The sequence below is a fragment of the Theobroma cacao genome, chromosome 3, assembly GCF_053813885.1.
Source record: "Theobroma cacao isolate CCN51 chromosome 3, ASM5381388v1, whole genome shotgun sequence".
Classification (NCBI taxonomy): Eukaryota; Viridiplantae; Streptophyta; class Magnoliopsida; order Malvales; family Malvaceae; genus Theobroma; species Theobroma cacao.
In genome coordinates this window covers 24,470,645-24,482,920 of record NC_142641.1, presented here as the reverse complement: position 1 = coordinate 24,482,920, position 12,276 = coordinate 24,470,645, and positions in this window count along the sequence as shown.

Genomic DNA, 12,276 nt, shown 5'->3' with positions numbered 1-12,276 from the left:
AAAAAGTCCATTCATAGTCATTCATGCCTTCGGAAGCCTATTACTCGATTTAAATGCCTTTATAATCTCACAAATGATTTTAAGTTGAATTTTTTTACATTTTTTATTAGAACATATTATAATTGAATACTTGCCTCGTGAAACGAGAAGTAAAAGCCATCCATTGGCCAGAGAAGTTCACTTATAGTCACTCATGGCTACGAAAGCCTTATTACTCGCTTTAAATGCTTTTATAATCCCATAATTGAATTTAATTTGATTTTTTTTTCATTTTTTGATTAAAACATATCGTAATTGATTGTTTACCTCAGGAAACATGAAGTGAAAGCCATCCATTGACAAGAAAAGTTTTTTTATAGTCACTAAAGCCTACGAAAGCCTTATTACTCGCTTTAAATGCTTTATAATCCCATAATTGAATTTAATTTCATTTTTTTACATTTTTTGATTAAAACAGATTGTAATTGATTGTTTACCTTGGGAAACATGAAGCGAAAGCTATCCATTGAAAAGAAAAGCTTATTTATAGTCAGTCATGCCTACGAAAGCCTTATTACTCGCTTTAAATGCTTTTATAATCTCATAATTCAATTTAATTTGATTTTTTTTACATTTTTCGATTAAAACAGGTTGTAATTGATTGTTTACCTCGGGAAACGTGAAGCGAAAGCCATCCATTGATAAAAAAAAACCCATTTATAGTCATTCTTGCCTTCGGAACCCTATTACTCGATTTAAATGCCTTTATAATCTCACAAATGATTTTAAGTTGAATTTTTTTGCATTTTTTGTTAGAACATATTATAATTGAATACTTGCCTCGAGAAACGGGAAGCAAAAGCCATCCATTGGCCAGAAAAGTTCATTTATAGTCACTCATGGCTACGAAAGCCTTATTACTCGCTTTAAATGCTTTTATAATCCCATAATTGAATTTAATTTCATTTTTTTTTCATTTTTTGATTAAAACATATCGTAATTGATTGTTTACCTCGGGAAACATGAAACAAAAGCCATCCATTGGCAAGAAAAGTTTATTTACAGTCACTAAAGCCTACGAAAGCCTTATTACTCGCTTTAACTGCTTTTATAATCCCATAATTTGATTTAATTTGATTTTTTTTACATTTTTTGATTAAAACAGATTGTAATTGATTGTTTACCTCGGGAAACATGAAGCGAAAGCTATCCATTGAAAAGAAAAGCTTATTTATAGTCACTCATGCCTACGAAAGCCTTATTACTCGCTTTAAATGCTTCTATAATCCCATAATTGAATTTAACTTGATTTTTTTTACATTTTTTGATCAAAACAGATTGTAATAGATTGTTTACCTCGGGAAACGTGAAGCGAAAGCCATCCATTGATAAAAAAAAAGTCCATTCATAGTCATTCATGCCTTCGGAAGCCTATTACTCGATTTAAATGCTTTTATAATCTCACAAATGATTTTAAGTTGAATTTTTTTACATTTTTTATTAGAACATATTATAATTGAATACTTGCCTCGAGAAACGAGAAGCAAAAGCCATCCATTGGCCAGAGAAGTTCATTTATAGTCACTCATGGCTACGAAAGCCTTATTACTCGCTTTAAATGCTTTTATAATCCCATAATTGAATTTAATTTCATTTGTTTTCATTTTTTGATTAAAACAGATCGTAATCGATTGTTTACCTCGGGAAACGTGAAGCGAAAGCCATCCATTGATAAGAAAAGTTTATTTATAGTCACTAAAGCCTACGAAAGCCTTATTACTCGCTTTCAATGTTTTTATAATCCCATAATTGAATTTAATTTGATTTTGTTTACATTTTTTTATTAAAACAGATTGTAATTGATTGTTTACCTCGGGAAACGTGAAGCAAAAGCCATCCATTGATAAAAAAAAGCCCATTTATAGTCATTCTTGCCTTCGGAAGCCTATTACTCCATTTAAATGCCTTTATAATCTCACAAATGATTTTAAGTTGAATTTTTTTACATTTTTTGTTAGAACATATTATAATTGAATACTTGCCTCGAGAAACGGGAAGCAAAAGCCATCCATTGGCCAGAAAAGTTCATTTATAGTCACTCATGGCTACGAAAGCCTTCTTACTCGCTTTCAATGCTTTTATAATCCCTTAATTGAATTGATTGTTTACCTCGGGAAACATGAAGCGAAAGCCATCCATTGACAAGAAAAGTTTTTTTATAGTCACTAAAGCCTACGAAAGCCTTATTACTCGCTTTAAATGCTTTATAATCCCATAATTGAATTTAATTTGATTTTTTTACATTTTTTGATTAAAACAGATTGTAATTGATTGTTTACCTCGGGAAACATGAAACGAAAGCTATCCATTGAAAAGAAAAGCTTATTTATAGTCACTCATTCCTACGAAAGCCTTATTACTCGCTTTAAATGCTTTTATAATCCCATAATTTAATTTAATTTGATTTTTTTTTCATTTTCTGAATAAAACATATCGTAATTGATTGTTTACCTCGGGAAACATGAAACGAAAGCCTTCCATTGACAAGAAAAGTTTATTTACAGTCACTAAAGCCTACGAAAGCCTTATTACTCGCTTTAACTGCTTTTATGATCCCATAATTGAATTTAATTTGATTTTTTTTACATTTTTTGATTAAAACATATTGTAATTGATTGTTTACCTCAGGAAACGTGAAGCAAAATCTATCCACAGAAAAGAAAAGCTTATTTATAGTCACTCATGCCTACGAAAGCCTTATTACTCGCTTTAAATTCTTTTATAATCCCATAATTGAATTTAACTTGATTTTTTTTACATTTTTTGATCAAAACAGATTGTAATAGATTGTTTACCTCGGGAAACGTGAAGCGAAAGCCAGCCATTGATAAAAGAAAAGTCCATTCATAGTCATTCATGCCTTCGGAAGCCTATTACTCGATTTAAATGCCTTTATAATCTCACAAATGATTTTAAGTTGAATTTTTTTACATTTTTGATTAGAACATATTATAATTGAATACTTGCCTCGAGAAACGAGAAGCAAAAGCCATCCATTGGCCAGAGAAGTTCATTTATAGTCACTCATGGCTACGAAAGCCTTATTACTCGCTTTAAATGCTTTTATAATCCCATAATTGAATTTGATTTCATTTGTTTTCATTTTTTGATTAAAACAGATCGTAATCGATTGTTTACCTCGGGAAACGTGAAGCGAAAGCTATCCATTGAAAAGAAAAGCTTATTTATAGTCACTCATGCCTACGAAAGCCTTATTACTCGCTTTAAATGCTTTTATAATCCCATAATTGAATTTAACTTGATTTTTTTTACATTATTTGATCAAAACAGATTGTAATAGATTGTTTACCTCGGGAAACATGAAGCGAAAGCCATCCATTGAGAAAAAAAAAGTCCATTCATAGTCATTCATGCCTTCGGAAGCCTATTACTCGATTTAAATGCCTTTATAATCTCACAAATGATTTTAAGTTGAATTTTTTTACATTTTTTATTAGAACATATTATAATTGAATACTTGCCTCGTGAAACGAGAAGCAAAAGCCATCCATTGGCCAGAGAAGTTCACTTATAGTCACTCATGGCTACGAAAGCCTTATTACTCGCTTTAAATGCTTTTATAATCCCATAATTGAATTTAATTTGATTTTTTTTTCATTTTTTGATTAAAACATATCGTAATTGATTGTTTACCTCAGGAAACATGAAGTGAAAGCCATCCATTGACAAGAAAAGTTTTTTTATAGTCACTAAAGCCTACGAAAGCCTTATTACTCGCTTTAAATGCTTTATAATCCCATAATTGAATTTAATTTCATTTTTTTACATTTTTTGATTAAAACAGATTGTAATTGATTGTTTACCTTGGGAAACATGAAGCGAAAGCTATCCATTGAAAAGAAAAGCTTATTTATAGTCAGTCATGCCTACGAAAGCCTTATTACTCGCTTTAAATGCTTTTATAATCTCATAATTCAATTTAATTTGATTTTTTTTTACATTTTTCGATTAAAACAGGTTGTAATTGATTGTTTACCTCGGGAAACGTGAAGCGAAAGCCATCCATTGATAAAAAAAAACCCATTTATAGTCATTCTTGCCTTCGGAACCCTATTACTCGATTTAAATGCCTTTATAATCTCACAAATGATTTTAAGTTGAATTTTTTTGCATTTTTTGTTAGAACATATTATAATTGAATACTTGCCTCGAGAAACGGGAAGCAAAAGCCATCCATTGGCCAGAAAAGTTCATTTATAGTCACTCATGGCTACGAAAGCCTTATTACTCGCTTTAAATGCTTTTATAATCGCATAATTGAATTTAATTTCATTTTTTTTTCATTTTTTGATTAAAACATATCGTAATTGATTGTTTACCTCGGGAAACATGAAACAAAAGCCATCCATTGGCAAGAAAAGTTTATTTACAGTCACTAAAGCCTACGAAAGCCTTATTACTCGCTTTAACTGCTTTTATAATCCCATAATTTGATTTAATTTGATTTTTTTTACATTTTTTGATTAAAACAGATTGTAATTGATTGTTTACCTCGGGAAACATGAAGCGAAAGCTATCCATTGAAAAGAAAAGCTTATTTATAGTCACTCATGCCTACGAAAGCCTTATTACTCGCTTTAAATGCTTCTATAATCCCATAATTGAATTTAACTTGATTTTTTTTACATTTTTTGATCAAAACAGATTGTAATAGATTGTTTACCTCGGGAAACGTGAAGCGAAAGCCATCCATTGATAAAAAAAAAGTCCATTCATAGTCATTCATGCCTTCGGAAGCCTATTACTCGATTTAAATGCTTTTATAATCTCACAAATGATTTTAAGTTGAATTTTTTTACATTTTTTATTAGAACATATTATAATTGAATACTTGCCTCGAGAAACGAGAAGCAAAAGCCATCCATTGGCCAGAGAAGTTCATTTATAGTCACTCATGGCTACGAAAGCCTTATTACTCGCTTTAAATGCTTTTATAATCCCATAATTGAATTTAATTTCATTTGTTTTCATTTTTTGATTAAAACAGATCGTAATCGATTGTTTACCTCGGGAAACGTGAAGCGAAAGCTATCCATTGACAAGAAAAGTTTATTTATAGTCACTAAAGCCTACGAAAGCCTTATTACTCGCTTTCAATGTTTTTATAATCCCATAATTGAATTTAATTTGATTTTGTTTACATTTTTTTATTAAAACAGATTGTAATTGATTGTTTACCTCGGGAAACGTGAAGCAAAAGCCATCCATTGATAAAAAAAAGCCCATTTATAGTCATTCTTGCCTTCGGAAGCCTATTACTCCATTTAAATGCCTTTATAATCTCACAAATGATTTTAAGTTGAATTTTTTTACATTTTTTGTTAGAACATATTATAATTGAATACTTGCCTCGAGAAACGGGAAGCAAAAGCCATCCATTGGCCAGAAAAGTTCATTTATAGTCACTCATGGCTACGAAAGCCTTCTTACTCGCTTTCAATGCTTTTATAATCCCTTAATTGAATTGATTGTTTACCTCGGGAAACATGAAGCGAAAGCCATCCATTGACAAGAAAAGTTTTTTTATAGTCACTAAAGCCTACGAAAGCCTTATTACTCGCTTTAAATGCTTTATAATCCCATAATTGAATTTAATTTGATTTTTTTACATTTTTTGATTAAAACAGATTGTAATTGATTGTTTACCTCGGGAAACATGAAACGAAAGCTATCCATTGAAAAGAAAAGCTTATTTATAGTCACTCATTCCTACGAAAGCCTTATTACTCGCTTTAAATGCTTTTATAATCCCATAATTTAATTTAATTTGATTTTTTTTTCATTTTCTGAATAAAACATATCGTAATTGATTGTTTACCTCGGGAAACATGAAACGAAAGCCTTCCATTGACAAGAAAAGTTTATTTACAGTCACTAAAGCCTACGAAAGCCTTATTACTCGCTTTAACTGCTTTTATGATCCCATAATTGAATTTAATTTGATTTTTTTTACATTTTTTGATTAAAACATATTGTAATTGATTGTTTACCTCAGGAAACGTGAAGCAAAATCTATCCACAGAAAAGAAAAGCTTATTTATAGTCACTCATGCCTACGAAAGCCTTATTACTCGCTTTAAATGCTTTTATAATCCCATAATTGAATTTAACTTGATTTTTTTTACATTTTTTGATCAAAACAGATTGTAATAGATTGTTTACCTCGGGAAACGTGAAGCGAAAGCCAGCCATTGATAAAAGAAAAGTCCATTCATAGTCATTCATGCCTTCGGAAGCCTATTACTCGATTTAAATGCCTTTATAATCTCACAAATGATTTTAAGTTGAATTTTTTTACATTTTTGATTAGAACATATTATAATTGAATACTTGCCTCGAGAAACGAGAAGCAAAAGCCATCCATTGGCCAGAGAAGTTCATTTATAGTCACTCATGGCTACGAAAGCCTTATTACTCGCTTTAAATGCTTTTATAATCCCATAATTGAATTTGATTTCATTTGTTTTCATTTTTTGATTAAAACAGATCGTAATCGATTGTTTACCTCGGGAAACGTGAAGCGAAAGCTATCCATTGAAAAGAAAAGCTTATTTATAGTCACTCATGCCTACGAAAGCCTTATTACTCGCTTTAAATGCTTTTATAATCCCATAATTGAATTTAACTTGATTTTTTTTACATTATTTGATCAAAACAGATTGTAATAGATTGTTTACCTCGGGAAACATGAAGCGAAAGCCATCCATTGAGAAAAAAAAAGTCCATTCATAGTCATTCATGCCTTCGGAAGCCTATTACTCGATTTAAATGCCTTTATAATCTCACAAATGATTTTAAGTTGAATTTTTTTACATTTTTTATTAGAACATATTATAATTGAATACTTGCCTCGTGAAACGAGAAGCAAAAGCCATCCATTGGCCAGAGAAGTTCACTTATAGTCACTCATGGCTACGAAAGCCTTATTACTCGCTTTAAATGCTTTTATAATCCCATAATTGAATTTAATTTGATTTTTTTTTCATTTTTTGATTAAAACATATCGTAATTGATTGTTTACCTCAGGAAACATGAAGTGAAAGCCATCCATTGACAAGAAAAGTTTTTTTATAGTCACTAAAGCCTACGAAAGCCTTATTACTCGCTTTAAATGCTTTATAATCCCATAATTGAATTTAATTTCATTTTTTTACATTTTTTGATTAAAACAGATTGTAATTGATTGTTTACCTTGGGAAACATGAAGCGAAAGCTATCCATTGAAAAGAAAAGCTTATTTATAGTCAGTCATGCCTACGAAAGCCTTATTACTCGCTTTAAATGCTTTTATAATCTCATAATTCAATTTAATTTGATTTTTTTTTACATTTTTCGATTAAAACAGGTTGTAATTGATTGTTTACCTCGGGAAACGTGAAGCGAAAGCCATCCATTGATAAAAAAAAACCCATTTATAGTCATTCTTGCCTTCGGAACCCTATTACTCGATTTAAATGCCTTTATAATCTCACAAATGATTTTAAGTTGAATTTTTTTGCATTTTTTGTTAGAACATATTATAATTGAATACTTGCCTCGAGAAACGGGAAGCAAAAGCCATCCATTGGCCAGAAAAGTTCATTTATAGTCACTCATGGCTACGAAAGCCTTATTACTCGCTTTAAATGCTTTTATAATCGCATAATTGAATTTAATTTCATTTTTTTTTCATTTTTTGATTAAAACATATCGTAATTGATTGTTTACCTCGGGAAACATGAAACAAAAGCCATCCATTGGCAAGAAAAGTTTATTTACAGTCACTAAAGCCTACGAAAGCCTTATTACTCGCTTTAACTGCTTTTATAATCCCATAATTTGATTTAATTTGATTTTTTTTACATTTTTTGATTAAAACAGATTGTAATTGATTGTTTACCTCGGGAAACATGAAGCGAAAGCTATCCATTGAAAAGAAAAGCTTATTTATAGTCACTCATGCCTACGAAAGCCTTATTACTCGCTTTAAATGCTTCTATAATCCCATAATTGAATTTAACTTGATTTTTTTTACATTTTTTGATCAAAACAGATTGTAATAGATTGTTTACCTCGGGAAACGTGAAGCGAAAGCCATCCATTGATAAAAAAAAAGTCCATTCATAGTCATTCATGCCTTCGGAAGCCTATTACTCGATTTAAATGCTTTTATAATCTCACAAATGATTTTAAGTTGAATTTTTTTACATTTTTTATTAGAACATATTATAATTGAATACTTGCCTCGAGAAACGAGAAGCAAAAGCCATCCATTGGCCAGAGAAGTTCATTTATAGTCACTCATGGCTACGAAAGCCTTATTACTCGCTTTAAATGCTTTTATAATCCCATAATTGAATTTAATTTCATTTGTTTTCATTTTTTGATTAAAACAGATCGTAATCGATTGTTTACCTCGGGAAACGTGAAGCGAAAGCCATCCATTGACAAGAAAAGTTTATTTATAGTCACTAAAGCCTACGAAAGCCTTATTACTCGCTTTCAATGTTTTTATAATCCCATAATTGAATTTAATTTGATTTTGTTTACATTTTTTTATTAAAACAGATTGTAATTGATTGTTTACCTCGGGAAACGTGAAGCAAAAGCCATCCATTGATAAAAAAAAGCCCATTTATAGTCATTCTTGCCTTCGGAAGCCTATTACTCCATTTAAATGCCTTTATAATCTCACAAATGATTTTAAGTTGAATTTTTTTACATTTTTTGTTAGAACATATTATAATTGAATACTTGCCTCGAGAAACGGGAAGCAAAAGCCATCCATTGGCCAGAAAAGTTCATTTATAGTCACTCATGGCTACGAAAGCCTTCTTACTCGCTTTCAATGCTTTTATAATCCCTTAATTGAATTGATTGTTTACCTCGGGAAACATGAAGCGAAAGCCATCCATTGACAAGAAAAGTTTTTTTATAGTCACTAAAGCCTACGAAAGCCTTATTACTCGCTTTAAATGCTTTATAATCCCATAATTGAATTTAATTTGATTTTTTTACATTTTTTGATTAAAACAGATTGTAATTGATTGTTTACCTCGGGAAACATGAAACGAAAGCTATCCATTGAAAAGAAAAGCTTATTTATAGTCACTCATTCCTACGAAAGCCTTATTACTCGCTTTAAATGCTTTTATAATCCCATAATTTAATTTAATTTGATTTTTTTTTTCATTTTCTGAATAAAACATATCGTAATTGATTGTTTACCTCGGGAAACATGAAACGAAAGCCTTCCATTGACAAGAAAAGTTTATTTACAGTCACTAAAGCCTACGAAAGCCTTATTACTCGCTTTAACTGCTTTTATGATCCCATAATTGAATTTAATTTGATTTTTTTTACATTTTTTGATTAAAACATATTGTAATTGATTGTTTACCTCAGGAAACGTGAAGCAAAATCTATCCACAGAAAAGAAAAGCTTATTTATAGTCACTCATGCCTACGAAAGCCTTATTACTCGCTTTAAATGCTTTTATAATCCCATAATTGAATTTAACTTGATTTTTTTTACATTTTTTGATCAAAACAGATTGTAATAGATTGTTTACCTCGGGAAACGTGAAGCGAAAGCCAGCCATTGATAAAAAAAAAGTCCATTCATAGTCATTCATGCCTTCGGAAGCCTATTACTCGATTTAAATGCCTTTATAATCTCACAAATGATTTTAAGTTGAATTTTTTTACATTTTTGATTAGAACATATTATAATTGAATACTTGCCTCGAGAAACGAGAAGCAAAAGCCATCCATTGGCCAGAGAAGTTCATTTATAGTCACTCATGGCTACGAAAGCCTTATTACTCGCTTTAAATGCTTTTATAATCCCATAATTGAATTTGATTTCATTTGTTTTCATTTTTTGATTAAAACAGATCGTAATCGATTGTTTACCTCGGGAAACGTGAAGCGAAAGCTATCCATTGAAAAGAAAAGCTTATTTATAGTCACTCATGCCTACGAAAGCCTTATTACTCGCTTTAAATGCTTTTATAATCCCATAATTGAATTTAACTTGATTTTTTTTACATTATTTGATCAAAACAGATTGTAATAGATTGTTTACCTCGGGAAACATGAAGCGAAAGCCATCCATTGAGAAAAAAAAAGTCCATTCATAGTCATTCATGCCTTCGGAAGCCTATTACTCGATTTAAATGCCTTTATAATCTCACAAATGATTTTAAGTTGAATTTTTTTACATTTTTTATTAGAACATATTATAATTGAATACTTGCCTCGTGAAACGAGAAGCAAAAGCCATCCATTGGCCAGAGAAGTTCACTTATAGTCACTCATGGCTACGAAAGCCTTATTACTCGCTTTAAATGCTTTTATAATCCCATAATTGAATTTAATTTGATTTTTTTTTCATTTTTTGATTAAAACATATCGTAATTGATTGTTTACCTCAGGAAACATGAAGTGAAAGCCATCCATTGACAAGAAAAGTTTTTTTATAGTCACTAAAGCCTACGAAAGCCTTATTACTCGCTTTAAATGCTTTATAATCCCATAATTGAATTTAATTTCATTTTTTTACATTTTTTGATTAAAACAGATTGTAATTGATTGTTTACCTTGGGAAACATGAAGCGAAAGCTATCCATTGAAAAGAAAAGCTTATTTATAGTCAGTCATGCCTACGAAAGCCTTATTACTCGCTTTAAATGCTTTTATAATCTCATAATTCAATTTAATTTGATTTTTTTTTACATTTTTCGATTAAAACAGGTTGTAATTGATTGTTTACCTCGGGAAACGTGAAGCGAAAGCCATCCATTGATAAAAAAAAACCCATTTATAGTCATTCTTGCCTTCGGAACCCTATTACTCGATTTAAATGCCTTTATAATCTCACAAATGATTTTAAGTTGAATTTTTTTGCATTTTTTGTTAGAACATATTATAATTGAATACTTGCCTCGAGAAACGGGAAGCAAAAGCCATCCATTGGCCAGAAAAGTTCATTTATAGTCACTCATGGCTACGAAAGCCTTATTACTCGCTTTAAATGCTTTTATAATCGCATAATTGAATTTAATTTCATTTTTTTTTCATTTTTTGATTAAAACATATCGTAATTGATTGTTTACCTCGGGAAACATGAAACAAAAGCCATCCATTGGCAAGAAAAGTTTATTTACAGTCACTAAAGCCTACGAAAGCCTTATTACTCGCTTTAACTGCTTTTATAATCCCATAATTTGATTTAATTTGATTTTTTTTACATTTTTTGATTAAAACAGATTGTAATTGATTGTTTACCTCGGGAAACATGAAGCGAAAGCTATCCATTGAAAAGAAAAGCTTATTTATAGTCACTCATGCCTACGAAAGCCTTATTACTCGCTTTAAATGCTTCTATAATCCCATAATTGAATTTAACTTGATTTTTTTTACATTTTTTGATCAAAACAGATTGTAATAGATTGTTTACCTCGGGAAACGTGAAGCGAAAGCCATCCATTGATAAAAAAAAAGTCCATTCATAGTCATTCATGCCTTCGGAAGCCTATTACTCGATTTAAATGCTTTTATAATCTCACAAATGATTTTAAGTTGAATTTTTTTACATTTTTTATTAGAACATATTATAATTGAATACTTGCCTCGAGAAACGAGAAGCAAAAGCCATCCATTGGCCAGAGAAGTTCATTTATAGTCACTCATGGCTACGAAAGCCTTATTACTCGCTTTAAATGCTTTTATAATCCCATAATTGAATTTAATTTCATTTGTTTTCATTTTTTGATTAAAACAGATCGTAATCGATTGTTTACCTCGGGAAACGTGAAGCGAAAGCTATCCATTGACAAGAAAAGTTTATTTATAGTCACTAAAGCCTACGAAAGCCTTATTACTCGCTTTCAATGTTTTTATAATCCCATAATTGAATTTAATTTGATTTTGTTTACATTTTTTTATTAAAACAGATTGTAATTGATTGTTTACCTCGGGAAACGTGAAGCAAAAGCCATCCATTGATAAAAAAAAGCCCATTTATAGTCATTCTTGCCTTCGGAAGCCTATTACTCCATTTAAATGCCTTTATAATCTCACAAATGATTTTAAGTTGAATTTTTTTACATTTTTTGTTAGAACATATTATAATTGAATACTTGCCTCGAGAAACGGGAAGCAAAAGCCATCCATTGGCCAGAAAAGTTCATTTATAGTCACTCATGGCTACGAAAGCCTTCTTACTCGCTTTCA